The sequence below is a fragment of the Telopea speciosissima genome, chromosome 10, assembly GCF_018873765.1.
Source record: "Telopea speciosissima isolate NSW1024214 ecotype Mountain lineage chromosome 10, Tspe_v1, whole genome shotgun sequence".
Lineage (NCBI taxonomy): Eukaryota > Viridiplantae > Streptophyta > Magnoliopsida > Proteales > Proteaceae > Telopea > Telopea speciosissima.
In genome coordinates, this window is record NC_057925.1 from 57730964 (window position 1) to 57746348 (window position 15385).

A 15385-nucleotide genomic window follows, 5' to 3' on the forward strand; every position below is an offset into this window, starting at 1 on the left:
TAGCCCAATTATATTAACTAAACATATATCCTTAACGATGATCCACATCCATAACATATATCTAATTTAATTGTTAATTAGTTATTTTAACTAGACTGGAGTGGGATAAGTCCAGTCCAGTCTTGGAAGAGATAGAGTCACTTTGTGTTTTTTTATTGGTTTTCTTTTCTGAATAGAATTGTGATTTTACCTTTCAGAAGCCAAGACTACAGTTTTTGAAATCTGGTGTTTATGTGGATTTGAAGCATTCCAAGACTGCAGGCTTGTTGCATTCCTAATTTGGTTTGTTATTCTATCTCTAATCTCACATTCTATCAATTTTGTTCAGAATTTGTGACTTAGTTTTACAAGTTGTTACTAAACCTCATTAATTTCTGGTTTTTTTGAAATCCCTTGGTCGATTCTACCGTTCTGGGTTATTTTTTCAGGTTAATTTCCTAATCCCAATAGGATTGTTACATATCTGTATATCTAACCATTAGATTTGGATCAAACTATGCATTCTCGTTCTGCCTAATTTGAACTATTGACCTAAATCTCAGGTCAATCAGACTAGTTTTCTTTTCTGGAATTTTCTGCTACTCTAAATCTCGAATTTTCTGCTACTCTAAATCTCAGATCAATCAGACTAGTCCTTCATTCCCCATAAGAAAGCTCTATATATATTTTTCTTTCAGGATTGGCTGTTGCTCTCTCTTATATGATCATTATTCTGGAATTTCCCCTAAATATATAACTGTACTCTGTATATGATGCAAAGAGAAAACTTTTTATTGTTTTTATTGCTTCAGTCTCGATTTACTACCTACAACGTTTCATTCCATCTCAAAGTACAGAGGACTCAATAGAATAACTACTACTACTACATTCCATTAAAAAACAAGTAGGATTCCTATAGAATAGAATAATAGCTACACTACCCCATTAATGACCCAACAAATTAAATAAGGGTTTTTTCCACGTACCCCCAGGTTTGACGTAATTATTGAAAAATTCCTCAGTTTTGAAAAATTCTGTGTGGCCCTCCTGAGATTCTTAATAGTTAATTGATATTCCCATTCTTTTAGTCTAGGTTTAACAGTGTTAAAATTAAAGGATGAATTGACAAAAATGCCCTCATCTTCCCCAAATCATTTTCTCAAAATCTGCATTCATGTTCCCTAAACCTGCACATTACTTCCCTTTCCCCTCCCATTTCAGAAATCGAATCTAATTAAAACCCTCAACCCATTTTCTCCATCTAAACCCAAAACCAAATCCATCTTCTATTTCTGAAACATGACCCTCTCTCAAAACCCATCTCTGCCAAAAATAGTTCGATTCCCATTAATGGTTTGTTTATTGGCTTGTAAAGCAAAAGAGCCCTCTATTCATTCAAAGGATAATTTGGAGGATGGTACTGGTATTGGAGGATGTGAACCGTTAAAGCTTCCCCGTTTCTGCTCAATGTCCCATATCTCTGCAACTCATTGGACTTGAATGAATAAAAAACCGAGTTCTTTTTCCCAAATATATATTTTTTTGTTCTCCGTAAGAACCTCATCGCCACTTTCAGCGTACCTCTCTCCAATTTTTTCGACGTGTCTTCTTTGATTCGTCTTCCTTTTCTCTGCGATTTATAGGGTTTTCTTCTTTCTGGTTCTAATTGTTCTGTCTACTGTTTGTTGTGGCGAGTTTAGGGTTTCATTTGGCTCGCTTGATCTTCTTATACGTCTTAGCGATGGCGGATTGCTTGACTCGTATCTCCATTGTCAGCTCGGACCGTTGCAAGTCTACGAAATGTTGCCAGGAATGCAAGAAGAGCTGTCCTGTAGTCAAAATTGGTACAATAACTAGTGTCTTTTTTGGTAAAAGACTGTGTAAGTCGTCTTCTTTAACTCTTCACGGAACAATTTTCACAGACAACATTGCAAGTTTGTCTTAGTTGAGACACCTTCCTGAAACAATTTCCACAGAAAAAAGTTGGAATTCAGGGTGAACTTGAGTTTCCCAAAACAGTTGCTAGTCGCCACATATCCTTGTACTGAGAAGATTAACAGAGACATCAATATTTATTTTTCAATAAACAAATAGTCTTCTTCAAATCTTTAGGACTCTTGTGTTTTACAAGCCAATAAACAAAGGAACCATTAATGGAAATCGAACTCGGTTTTGGCAGAAATGGGTTTGGAGAGAAGGTCATGTTTCAGGAAAAAAAAAAGATGGATTTGGTTTTAGGTTTAGATGGAGAAAATGGGTTGAAGGTTTTAATTAGATTCGGTTTAAAAAATGGAAGGGGAAAGAGAAGTTATGTGCAAGTTTAGGGAACATGAATTGTAGATTTTGTCAATTCACCCTTTGATTTTAACACTGTTAGACCTAGACTAATGGAATGGTGATATCTATTAATTGTTAAGAACCTCAGGGGTATGCAGAATTTTTCAAAGGGTTATTTTCAAATGCCCCCCTAAAAATGGCCAAATTTACAGTTGTCCTTTTGAATTTTTACTAATTGCACATGTACCCCTACTTTCCAAACTAAGTACCACTACTATAGTCCCTACCGTTAGATAGAGACGTTATAACATAACATAACGGATCCTAATTTTTGAACTTCGATGGACCATTCTGCCCCTGGATAAGGTAAAATGACCAAAATGACTTTACCTTAAAAACCAAAAAATAACCTGCAATTCATCTTCCCCAAATCGTTTAGGGTTTGGGGAAGATGAGTTTTTGAGTTTTCTCTTTCTCCATCTCTGTCCTCATTTGAGGAGGAGGAGGAGGAGGAGGAGGAGGAACACATCAACAATGACTGTCTGCCTGCAGTGGCGGAGCTGCTGGAGAAGAAACAGAATCCAAACAGACGAATATATCACAACATCTCAAAATAACCTTAAAAAGGTTAGGGAAAGAGCGAGGAGTAAAGGAAAAATCAAGATAAACTTTTTTTTCCCCTTAAAAGAAATTAAAAGAGGCACAAACCTGATGAAATCCGAGCTCCTTGGTCAGGGGAACATCGAGGTCGGCCATGCAAGCTTGCATCCGATCATCAAAATCGTACAATCCTAGGTATCTTTGAATACATTTGTCTTGCATTCCCTCCAGAGCCTTCGCTAATGGGTAACTAATGGCAAACCCTCCACCGCCGTAAGCCATGCCATATGAGAAGTAGATGTTTTGCAGATGGCTCTCTGACAAACTCCCAATGTAATAGAATTGATTATGGTCGTATTTCGATAAAACCCTAACCAGATTCTCTGCGATAAAAGCCGTATCATCATCTCCCATCACAAACCACTTCTCGTCCTCCATTCCCAATCTCACCGTCTCCGACATGATTTGCGAGATCCTAATCGTCGAGCGGTGACCCTGCCGATTTTTATAAGTGAACTGCGACGTATTGCCTGAGATCTTCAGAGGCGGGAGCGCTTCGTCCTACTGCGTCTTTACAGGCTTATCCAACCACACAATCCCCCTCTTTTCGTTTGGTTTCCACCAGAGCTTGATGTAGTTCTTCCTGTGTTCCCACAGCCTCGCCGAAGCTACAATGCCAAAGACAATGTCCTGTAGTTCTTCCTTCGACGAGGATCCTGGCCCAGGCTTCGAGCGCAGACAAACTGTTTGATAGTATTCCTCTCCATTTGTTCCTTCATTCATCCCCAAACAAATTGCTCCACCTATGGACACACACCCCACCCTCTTACTTCCTAGAGCTCTATTATTTGAACCTTTTTGCCTGATGTGGTTTGCAACTTTCTTCTTGTTCTGCATTCAAGGTTGTTGTTTTCTTCTTTACTTAGAAAGGTTAACGATGGTTGGATATATTTCAATAAAAATGTTCATGTCCGGTAACACTCTTGGGAAATTAAATTTCTTCTTGATTTCTGATTCAAAAACTCATCTTCCCCAAACCCTAAATGATTTGGGGAAGATGAGTTGCAGGTTTTTTGTTTTTGTTTTTAGGTAAGCTTATTTTGGTCATTTTATCTCATCCAGGGTAGAATGGTCCATCAAAGTTCAAAAACTGGGATCCGTTATGTTATAACGTCTCTATAACGACAGGGACTATAGTGGTACTTAGTTTGGAAAGTAGGAGTGCATGTGGAATTAGTGAAAGTTCGGGAGGACAACTGTAACTTTGACCATTTTGAAGGGAACATTTGAAAATAACCCTTTTTTAAAGCTGAAGAATTTTTCCATAATTACGTCAAACCTTAGGGGGTAGGTGAAAAAAACCTATTAAATAACTAGGAGGCTTGGCCTGGTCTGGTGTCAAAGATCTTATTTTTTATGATCATATTTTTTTCCTGGGTTGCTGATTCCTTTTTTGATGTCAATCTCACGGAGTCGTGCTTTTAACCGTCTAATAGTTTCTTCCCTCTCTTCTTCATTTCTTTTCCATAAATGTATCAGGGGTGAGGCCGAGTCGTCCACACTCTATCGGTACTATCTGTTTGATAACCTCCCTCCCATTTTTTATCAAATCCTTCTCTTTCTTCTCTTTCCCGCGTTCGTCTCCCTCGACCTTAGCTTTTCCTTTCCCACGATTGTTGTCTCCATCTTGAAAGATCCAATTTCTGCAATGTAAAAGAAAAATTGTATTGATTAAATAGAATTTATAATTAAAGGTTTAATAATGTAAATAAATTATCACCCGCAACAAAAGGATCTCGTATGGATTTAATTAATGTAGATCCTCAAAAAAAGATGAAATCCGACAGAGTACACAATAGTAAGATTAAGAGGCTGACATTAAGAGTAAATATCTTCAGCCCCTTTCCCATCTGCATTCCTAATAGGAATACAACTCTCAAGGGAAGGGCCACCTAAAGTGGCCGACTTAATCATTTAATTCACCCAAGCGGATCTTGGCCCGCGGCTGCCCCACGGGTAGGTGCCTCTGACCCGGGTTCGGTTAATAAGTAAGAGAACGGTTAAAATCTGGTTTCACTCGGTATAATAAAAACAGAATTTGTTATGGGGTTTGAATAAGTCATTGAATGGAATGTAGAGTCCAAGCCTTTAGGTAGTGGGGGTGTTACAGTTGAGGAGAGTTGCTTTAGAGGTTGGTTTCCTGAAAGAACCGTGATTCTTCGATTGTTTATCTTATTCTTGTTTAGTTAAAAAGAAAGAAAAGAGAGAGAAAAGAGGGAGCTTAGTTATATGATTAAGATCGAGAGCAAACTATGTGTAAACAGAATTGCAGAAATAACTCACTACTGAAAACATTGCAATGAAAAAGAGTATCAAGATTTCAGATTGAAAAGTTGAGAGGAAATTTAATTAAAATTGAAACTGGAGAAATGTGTACCAAAGGACGAGATTTTAAAAAAACAAAAGAAAAATGAACCGAAACAATGGAACAAAGATCTATGTAGAAATTGAAATGAAGAAACGACTAATAATGTCTGCTACAACTTGAAAATGCAAGATGTTCTTCTTCTAATTCCCCTTACGTGAAAATTATTGATTTTGTTTTTTTTTTTTTTTTAAAAAAAAACCTCCATTCTCATTTTTGAAAACTACTTTTATTGCTTTTTATCAGGGGCTTCAACCTTGCTTTCTTGAAAATTTTCTTATGTGCAAGAAACTTCACTTACTTGAAGTCAGAGAACTGTTCACATACAATTTCTGTTTTCGACTGGAAAGATGAAGCAATTAGAGGAATAATAAGGTAAAAGATCGTGATAAGGCTGAGCTAACACGATAAACTTTCCTATTATGAAGCACCGGTTTCCTTGGTTGGGCGATATTGCATTATGGCATGTTTAGATTTTGGATCATTATCCTCTCCGGTTACTTAGTCCGGTACAGTGATCCGGTTCCTTTCATAGGAGGCCAGAAATAACAATCTAACCCCTTGCCCGAACACCGAAAATATTAAAACATCATTTCCGCTTTCCTATAAGAGGAACTCGACCACTGTACCAGGCAGAGAACAGGACAGAAATAAATTCGTAGATTTTCATATTATGTAAACCTCTTGTAGCCTATCTCTCCTTCATTTGGGGGAGGATTCTTTTGTATCCAAGACTTATAAATACAAGTGATAACTGATCACTGAAAAACCAGTGTAAGAATATATCAATCTCATACATGACACATGTCAACTTATTAGTGTATGCTGATCTGGACTTAGAAACGAGTACAGGAGGATTTTGTTAATATTGTCTGCATTTGTGACCTACAAGAAGCTCGCAAATCTTCTTTCCTTTGCTATTCCCATTCTTCTTCCATATCCGTTGGCAACGGTTAGAGCAAGTGTTGCTCTGAACAAAACAAGATTTAACCCAAACGTACAAGATGCTAAATCAAGGTTTACTATTCATTTCCACCAAAATAGTCAAAATCCACCGAAAAACATTGCTCGTGATGCCCTAAGCCCCATTTTTTCCTGGCCCAACCTATCTTGGACTGGTTCTTAATAACACATGCATGCATAGCTCTTATATGTTATCTCGCTTAATCTATTTGCAACCCTGAGAAAGCTAGAGACCCCAGCAGACGAAGATGGCGGAAAGAAGAGGTGAAAGAGGTGATTTTGGCCGTGGTTTCAGATGCGATAGTGGCCATGGCATGGCCGCAGAAGTCGGCGTGGTGGTGGTAGGAATGAAGAGGAGGAGAAATGGTACCTGTCACCAAACTAGGGAGACTTGTGAAAGAAGGGAGGATCAAAGAATAACACATCAAATTAGGTGCAAAGAATGATGACACATGTAAAGAGCAAGTTCTACGTTAAAGTATGGAATATGTCAATAACTAATTTGTGCCGGAAACTCTGACCCATGCTTTATAAAACCAGACCAAGCATTGAACCGTAAAGGGCTCGCTTTTAATGTGATTTGGATTTTTTCTGGCTTGATTCCAGTCAAGGACTTTTAAACGTAACAGAACAAAATTGTGGGTTTTAAACGCTTATATTTTATAAAAAATGGCACTATTCTCATATAAATTGAGGAATTTTTATTTGAAATACATACTTTTAATTTCAATGTCCATGCATTAACCTTGAATTGAAGATAAAATCATAAAAAAATGTAACCCTTCGAGTCATCTTTAAAAAAACACAGGAACCTTGTGCACTAGATACGGCCTTTTTAGAGTTCGGGAGAGAGAGGTATGGTCGGTTAAATAAACCAGATTAAAACATGGAATATGTCAATAACTAATTTGTGCTGGAAACTTTGACCCAAGCTTTATAAAACCAGACCAAGTATTGAACCGGAAAAGGGCTCGCTTGTAATGTGATTTGGATTTTTTCTGGCTTGATTCCAATCAAGGGCTTTTAATAAGAATAAAAATAGGCTTTCCTTTTTTTTGTCGGTTCATTCATTGGTTTAGTCTAGTTTTTAATACTATGCTTTCATCCTCAATCCTCCTTTTTTTTTTTTTTTTTTTTTTAAGAAAAAATGGGTCAATTCCATTGATAAAACAAATCAGGTTTAAGTGTGACTCTTATAGGAAGCTCTTAAAGTTGGAGTTCAACTTGGTTACAACTCATGCAAAAGTTTTTTTTAATTTAAGGATCAAGTTTTCCTTCAGCCATAATGAATTGAAATCCATTAACCGCGATAGCTTTAGATGTGCGTAGGAGGTATCGAGAGGATATTTTAGAGAACATACTAAAACCCTATATGATATTTTGGCCCTGAGTTAGGGTGGCTTAGCTATGAACTCAAGGTTGAGCTGGGGTCATAAAAAGCTTGGCCCAACCCTATCCTGTTGCAGCCCTCATTCACAACCACAATTGAAACGCTGCAGTTTTACAGATCACTGAGGACAAATTGGGACCCTTTTTTTTTTTTTTTTAACTTTCCACCATGAAATAAGGAAGTCTAAGCTTTGTTGTCCCAGTTTTAAAATCCATTGTCCTAAGTTTGTGGAAGATGCAATCGCATCAACTTGATTTCATTGAATGGATCAAGGGATATAAATATATTTTGTACAAGAATCTACTCTTATCTAATTTTACCTATATGGAATGTACAATAAACAAAAATCCTATCTATATGGAATGTACAGGAAAGAATGAATCTAATTTATTTTTGACAGCTGGAGATGAAACGGCAATGTTAAGACATTGGTGAGACTCAAGTCTCTCCTTAAGTCCTTATCTCATTGTGTTGTACCTGATACGATGGAAAACTATAGGAGGGTGTTGGTCGTTTAAAGGAGGAGTACAAGAGACGGACGGAGATGACTCCGAGGGATCCTCTAATACCAAAGTTAGTTTTTAGAGCAATCAATAAAAGGTGAAAGACACAAGGTGAGTGTGACAGTAAGAGAGTTAAAGATTAGATCTTCCACATCCTTTTACTTGGGTTCCTTGTGCTCCTTATTGTAGTTAATGGAAACATAATGGTAATTAAGTGTGTATAAAACTTAAAAAATTAGATAGACATTATGTAGGTGAGTAAATTATATCCTAATTTATTTTTAGAAAACAGTATCAAACCTGTAAAAAATTCAGTATAAAATAAAAAAGGGTTTTTCTAGGGGTCACTATGCCTAGTGAAGTATAATGCTTCGCTATTTGCCATTTTATAGTACATGAGTTACTCCATGTGATAAAGGACCCCACTAAACAGTGTCAAACCTTTAAAAAATTCAGTATAAAATAAAAAAAGGCTTCTTCTAGGCGTCTCTATGCCTAGTGAAGTATGATATGCTTGCTATTTGTCACTTTATAGTACATAGGTTACTCCATGTGATAAAGGACCCCGCATATATCACAATGACCAAATTTTAGTCCAAAGTAAGCAAGAAAAGTTATTCAAACTCTAATTCATAGTTTTAGTAAAATTACCAAAATGCCATCAAATGGAGATGAATATAAAAATACAAGATAACATCTTTTGTAATTTTAGTTATTTCTTTTACTAATTTTAAGATGAAATTATACCAATGAGATGCTTGCTTGGTCCTCTATCACATGGACTAACCCAATTATTACCAATTGTACCCAATCATCAGTTTAAAACCCCACATTGTTACCGACCGTTTAGATAATCAGATAATCTATTCATCCTCCATGGTGTTTTGGCCATTATCCGATCCATGTATCCAAGATCAATGTTTGGTTTCCATAAGCTCCACACATTCTTCTAAATAAATCTACATTTTACTACGGCACAAATCGAAAGTCGACACATCTTTAGCTAGCCAATAATGCACCCAAAGCCTGATAATTGTGTGCAAGCTAATCAATTCATTCAAGGTTTACCTTGAAATTGAAACTTGGGATCCCTTTAATTGGACATTAAACATAAAATGGGTAGAAAATGGCCCACGACAATAGGTTGATGGGCCTAGTTAAGCCCCCACTTTCTTCAAGCCAATCATTTTCAAGTTTGGGCCCATTCGTTGGTGCGGCTCCTCTTCGTTAGAGCCAATGTCCTCCCTTCCAATGGATGAACCTCCGGGCCAAGTAGCCAACAAGGCCTCAATATCATTTTTTTTTTAATGATAGATAACGAGAAACATATAAATTTCATTACCTTTATAAGATGCATGACATCAAACGGTTAGTGAAATGCATGCATTTGATGTGAGATGAATACACAAAATTGTTACTCATTGTCGAGTCATTTCTCTATATATATAATAACTCATTGCCTTAAGATTGTCATTTCACATCGTTTTTCTACTCGGAACAAAATGCATGTTGTTGTGATAAGAGAAAATAATTATGATGATGCAACTTCAAATGTTATAGTTAAAGCATTGGAGGAAATCAATTATAAACCAATTATATTAGTTGTTTTGGTAAGTGTATTGACGAATTGGTCCAATTATATTAATTAAATATATATACTTAATAATTGTTAATTAGTTATTATTTTAACCAGACTGGAGATAATTGCTAATTAATCATTTTAACCAGGCTTGAGTGGAATAAGTCCAGTCTTGTTTGAGTTTGTTTTCTATATTTATATAGTTGTTTTAATTAGAACTCTTCCTTAAATGGTTCGATTGGAAGAGACAGAAGAGATAGAGTCATTTTGTGTTTGTTTTTTAATTGGTTTTCTTTTCTGAATAGAATTGTCTTTATTTTTCAGAAACCAAGATTACCGGAAGTATTCAAAAATTGTAGAATGTTTGCACTCCTAATTAGGTTTGTTGTTCTATCTGGATATCTAACCACTATATGATCAAACTGTGCAGCGTTGCTTGTTCTGCCTAGTAAATTAACTATCGATCTGAATCTCAGGTCAATCAGACTAGTTTTTTTTTTTTTTTTTTTCCAGGATTGGCTGTTGCTTTGTCTTATATTGTCATTATTCTAGAATTTCCCCTTGATAACTTACTGAACAAAACAACGATATTTTTTATTACTCCCAAAACTCTTAAGTAGTCTCTAAGTAGAGAAGGACTCAATAGATCCCGAAAAATTATCACGTCAAGTACTTGACGTGGTCAAGTTCGCATCGTGCGGCTGGGCATCCCCCTTGTGCGCACAGTGGGCCCCACCGTACACACACGGGCGGTGCCCAACCGCACGATGCAAACTTGACCGCGTCAAGTACTTGACGCGAAATACTAGTACATTCCATAAAAAAAAGTAGGATTCCCATAGAATAATAGAATAATAGCTACACTACCATTAATATATAACCCCAACAAAATAAAATATCTACAGAGTCTGGTTTGGTGTCGATCTTATTATTTTTGATGATCAATTTTTTCTGGGTTGCTGGTTTCTTTTTTAATCTCAATCTCACGCAGTCGTGCTTTAAACCTTCTAATAGTTTCTTCCGTCTCTTCTTCATTTCGTCCCCATAAGTGTATCAGGGGTGAGGCAAAGTTTGTCACACTCTATCGTTACTATCTGTTTGATAACCTTCCTTGTAAAACCTAACACGATGTAGAGAAGAATGAAAATCGCAAACACAATCACACAATGTGCACAAAGATTTACGTGGTTCGGCAAGGTTGCCTACGTCCACGGTGAGATGAGATCTGTTTCACTATCAAAGGAGAATAGGGTTACAGTCGCTCGTTCTTCACACCTCTCTCAGATTTGCAATACAGAGAAAGAACTCTCGTTACAAATTTATAGTGAAACCCTATACAAGAAATTTACCAAAATACTCAGTCCTTAAAAAATTTTAAGCATCGTAACCCCCGGAGGCTCCACACAACAGTCCATCATCAGAAATCAAGACACCAAAACCTCAACACTCCCTCCTATTTTTTATGATCAAATCCTTCTTCTTCTTCACTTTCCCACGATCGTCTACCTCGACCTTAACTTTCCCTTTCCCACTGTTGTCCATCTTGAGAGATCCAATTTCTGCAATGTAGAAGAAAAAATTGTATTGATTAAATAGAGTTTATAATTGAAGGTTTAGTAATGTAAATAAATTAAGATTGAACGGGGGATGGGAACTTTTTTTAGAAAGATCTTGGATTTGGTTACAAGCTTTACCCAACAGAAGGATCTCAGATTTGGTTACAGGTTTTACGATCAAACTCGATACCACAAATCCTCAGGAAGAGAGGAAATCCTATAGAATGCACAATAATACGGTTAAGGGATAGATTGGGGCTGAAATTAAGAGTATATATATATACAGTCCCTTTCCCATCTGCATTCCTAATAGGAATACAACTCTCAAAGGGAAGACCACCTTGAGTGACCGACTTATTCACCCAAGCGGGTCTTGGTCCGATGCTACCCCACGGGTAGGTGCCTCTGACCCGGGTTCGGTTAACAAATAAAAGAATGGTTAAAATCATCCAATTAAAATTAAAGAACTCACTCACACAGGTTTCACTCGGTATAATAAAATACAAAGCAGAGGTTACAAAGACTTAAAAACATAATTGGTTTTAATAAGTCATTGAATAGAATAACATGTACAAGCCTTCAGCAGGTAGTGGGGTTGTTACAGTTGTGGTGAGAAGATAGGAGAGTTTGTAGGAGTTAGTTATTAGGCGGAAAGGTTATTGATTTGTTCAAATTGTAATGGGAAAGGCACACAACCGTGTATGTGAGAGGGTCTCTCACAAAAAATTGGAAAAGTCATAAATCCCTACCTATTAATTAATGCCTTGAACCCCTACCCTTTCACATACACAATTTATACGATCGTGTATGAAAACTTTTTCCAATTGTAACGGATATCAGGAAATTAAAAAGATAGAATAGATAAAAGAAGAAACTTTAGATATTTGACGCAAGAGAGCATACTAGGTCACCTTGATCCCTTTAGCCGTCATGCTCGCTCCTGTAACATGGCACATAAAAGAATTGTAGTTTCGGTGATTGAATTAATCTGGGGAGCTAATATGGTGCAGGCAGGTTTGCAGTAAGGAAAGTGGGGCAGGGTTGTAGGGGAGGAGAAACGATTGGTTGGAGAGGTGTTTGTTTATTGTGGAGAGAGAGGGAGAGGATGTTGGGGGTATTTTAAGACTTTTATTATTTATATGGGAATTTGGTAAATCTTTTTAATTTGTGATTGTAAAACTTAATTTATATCTACCAGAAAATTTTTTGTTGTTAAGAAAACAATGCCAGAATGAAGATTTGCAGAAGAAAATGAGAAACAGAGAAAACAAACAACACCAGAGATTTACGTGGTTCACCTCCAAGATGGGAAGTTATATGGTCGAGCAATAGAATAGATTTCACTATCTTTTGGAAATGTTATAAAATCTCTGATACAGCCCTCTCAGAGATAAGAACATTATATAGAGAAGCCCTAACCCGAAGAAGTACAAGAATACCCCTGGACCCAGAAATTGTCAAATCGGATAGGGTCGGACTAAAACATAACGTATATCCCAAAATATATCGTTTTGAAGATCTCGACGAGCCCAACACAACGCCTAGCCTTTGGCAAGGAAGTGCATCAATTTTCGACAATCCGAGATTGTTTCAAAGCCGAAATGGCCCTCCAAATATCCTAATGGCACATCTAGAACGAAAATCAGGTTTCACCAATAACATTTGTTATCAAGTAGATCTAGGCAATTCTCCTTTAAGATTTCAGATTGAAAAGTTGAGATCAACTTTAGGAGAAATTTGAACCAAAGGACGCAATTAAAAAAACAAAAGAAAAATGAAACCGAAACGATGGAAAAAAGCACTAATTAGAGAAATTGAAATGGAGAAACGACTAATAATGCCGCTTGGAAATGTAGGACGTTCTCAATTCCGCATCAACTGCACGTACGTGGAAATTATTGATTTTTTTTTTTTTTTTCTAAAAAAATTCTCCGTCCTCCTTTTTTAAAACTACTTTTATTGTTTTTCCCTCTTTGTTATCAGGCGGCTTCTACCATATTTGGAGGAATAATAAGGCGAACACTCTTGATACCCTCCTATTATGGAGGACCGGTTTCTTTGGTTAGGCAATATTGGATTATGACATTTGTAGAGTTTCAAATTATGTAAAATGCTTGTAATCTATATCTACTTCAGGTGTTGTTTCTCTTTTGGGAGAGGATTCTTTTCTCCATATATGTTAATAATTAATTTTTTATACACCATCCAGATGTTAATTAGCTTCACAACACTAATAACATTAGCACTTTGTGTTTTCTCTAAAGTAACTGCGAAATATATGCTATTAAGTTATTTGTTAGTGTCACTCACTTCTCTGCCAAAGCATGGATAAAGAAGGTTACATACATATGACCCTCTCTAGACCCTGTAGTGACGGGATCGTGCACTGGATACGTCCTGTTACTCACCTAAGAACATCATCTTTGTGCTGCCTGAGACTAGAGGTTACCTACAAATCACAGTACACATTATGGTGCTTCTGGGCTACACCACTCTAGGGGATTGGATGTGTCTCCTTGTCTCAAGCTCTCCGCTACAATTGATCCCTCATGGGTATGATTGTATTTTTCCAAGGATGGGCAAGAGATCACTGTCTGATCGTGTAGCCTTGCACCAGTGCATTAACATGGATGGAATTTTTTATTTCACACGAGATGATATATTCACGCAGTTATGTCTAAATGCAAGAGCCACGCAACCAGGCAACATTCTTTTTCCCAAAGTTTTATTACACCATGAGAAGGGTTTAATTGAAATGATCTTCCCATTTTATGGCTCCCATTCCACTGCAAGATGCCAATTTGCATCAGCAGTGTGTCATTCCTCCTCGATAAATATATTATAGTTTTCCTTTTTTTTTCCTTAAAAAATATAACTACTCAAGAACATTCCCTTAAAAAAATGAATAGTAGATGAAATACAATCCCAAAAGTGCCCAAAGTTTAAAGACAAGGTAAAGAAAGCAATAGAACATCAATGGGGGTTGGGCCAGAGGATGACATATATTTATCCCATTCACAACCACAATTGAAACGCTGCAGTTTTACAGACATGACTGAGTACAAACTGGAACCTTTTTTAACTTTCCCACCATGAAATAAGGAATTCTAAGCTTTGTTGTCCCAGATTCAAAATCCATTGATGAGACTGTCTCTTCTTAAGTCCTTATCTCATTGTGTTGTACCCTCAAAAGACAAGTGCAACTCAAGTAGAAAATTCCAAAGCGGATAAAGTGAGAAGAAAAGAAGACAAAATAATCACTTAAAGAAGATCCAAAGCACAGCAACGTTCGATTAATGAGTCTCTACTTTCAAATTTGGAATCCTTACTTACCCTTTTGCCCAAAAGATATACTACTCCCAATGCATTGTTCTCTTTCTCCCTCAATCTCCTTAATTCCCCAAGAACACAAGAGACCATAGTGTTCGCTTAACTAGACACTAGTTCAATACTTCATTTCTATGCTCATTGATATGTTTCTGTATTGTATAATGTCAAGGTTGGATAATGAGGAGCCACCATTCAGGGAATCACCTACTTTGGTGGTGGAGTCAAGTCATTCGACAAGTCGGTCGATCGAGACATTGATCGTGGTTTTAGCTGTGATCATAATTCTTGGTGTTGCGGCTGGGATCTTCGCTCGAATTTGTGGTGGACGTCATTTTGTGGGAAGTGGGGAGGATGATATAGAAGGGTGGGTTGAGAGGAGGTGCAAGAGTTGTATCGACGGTGGAGTTCCGATTGTGCTGCCACCACCAGAGAACACAAAGCCAGACACAGAAGAAGCAAAGAAGTGAGGTGAAATATACAAGTGGTGTAGGTTGGAGAATGACAGAAAATGTTAAAACTTAGGATTGGAAAGTATGATCTATTGTGTCACATACATATTTATATCATCCTTGTGGGAAGCTCATCATCTTAAAGCCACAACCCAAGAGGTACACATGATCATCAAATTTATGAAGTGATCGACACTTCCATCCTCTTTCCATCACCTGTTCATGTCTTCATGATAGAAGAGTATTTCTTGCCTTCTTGGTGCTTCTGTCCAATATTGTGTAATACATGAGAGCAAGTTGAATCATTGTATTGTAGCAAGAAGTTTTCTTTCTA

The 15385-nt window shown here is 37.0% G+C and overlaps 1 pseudogene; it reads right to left on the bottom strand.

Annotated features, from left to right (window-relative positions):
* Window positions 1-2869: 2869 nt before the first annotated feature.
* LOC122643794 lies at window positions 2870-3639 on the bottom strand (annotated as a pseudogene).
* Window positions 3640-15385: the final 11746 nt, after the last annotated feature.